Below are 740 nucleotides of genomic sequence, written 5' to 3' on the forward strand. Positions count from 1 at the left end.
GTGGAACATAAGCGGAGCCCATTATTGGGCAAGGTGTCATGGACTTTTGCACTTTATTTCTGATTTTATTTTTGATTCAATCCCCTTTCCCTATGTCTTTACTTGCTTTACTTCTTCCCTGTGCGTGTTTGTCATCCTTTTTAATTGTCGTTCATTGGTTTCGCTTCCATCCCATCTCATCAGTCAACTCCTGTGTGTCCATAAATGTTGCAGTCCAATAGCCATACCACCTTGTATGTCAAAGATAACCAGGATATTTGGGTATGACATGCAGTCGGGATGGCTGAGCGGTCTAAGGCGCTGCGTTCAGGTCGCAGTCTCTCCTGGAGGTGTGGGTTTGAATCCCACTTCTGACAGCAAGTATTTCTTGACTTTCTCCAAGAGGAATGAATGAATGAATAAACTATGCAATGGTTTTCTGGCCATTCTAACCCATAATCCTCAACAATGCAAAGTTCCACCATTGTGTCATGACTATAAACAAGCACAGACAGATTACAGATCATTTTGATGACAGACTCCAAAAGTTTAAGGTGCAATGTTATGACAAAATGGTATTTCCCTATTGTGTGCATGAAGCAGGGTGTACATTGTGGGGACAGCTGGGGACAAAGAAAAAGTGCATAGCTTGAAACTCAATCACAGGTTTGTCGCTCCCTGTTTTAGTTTCCAGTTCATCTGTTTACCTTACTTCTTGTGTTCCTCATCTGCATCTGGTTTGCACAGAATTTTTTTCAACC

The 740-nt window shown here is 41.9% G+C and overlaps 1 non-coding gene across 1 annotated transcript; it reads left to right on the forward strand.

Moving 5' to 3' along the window:
- The first annotated feature begins 273 nt into the window (after nucleotides 1-273).
- trnal-cag (transfer RNA leucine (anticodon CAG)) lies at nucleotides 274-356 on the forward strand. The gene has a single exon. It is a non-coding gene; the product is annotated as a tRNA-Leu (tRNA).
- The last annotated feature ends 384 nt before the right edge of the window (nucleotides 357-740 follow it).

The sequence above is a fragment of the Acanthochromis polyacanthus genome, chromosome 16, assembly GCF_021347895.1.
Source record: "Acanthochromis polyacanthus isolate Apoly-LR-REF ecotype Palm Island chromosome 16, KAUST_Apoly_ChrSc, whole genome shotgun sequence".
Lineage (NCBI taxonomy): Eukaryota > Metazoa > Chordata > Actinopteri > Pomacentridae > Acanthochromis > Acanthochromis polyacanthus.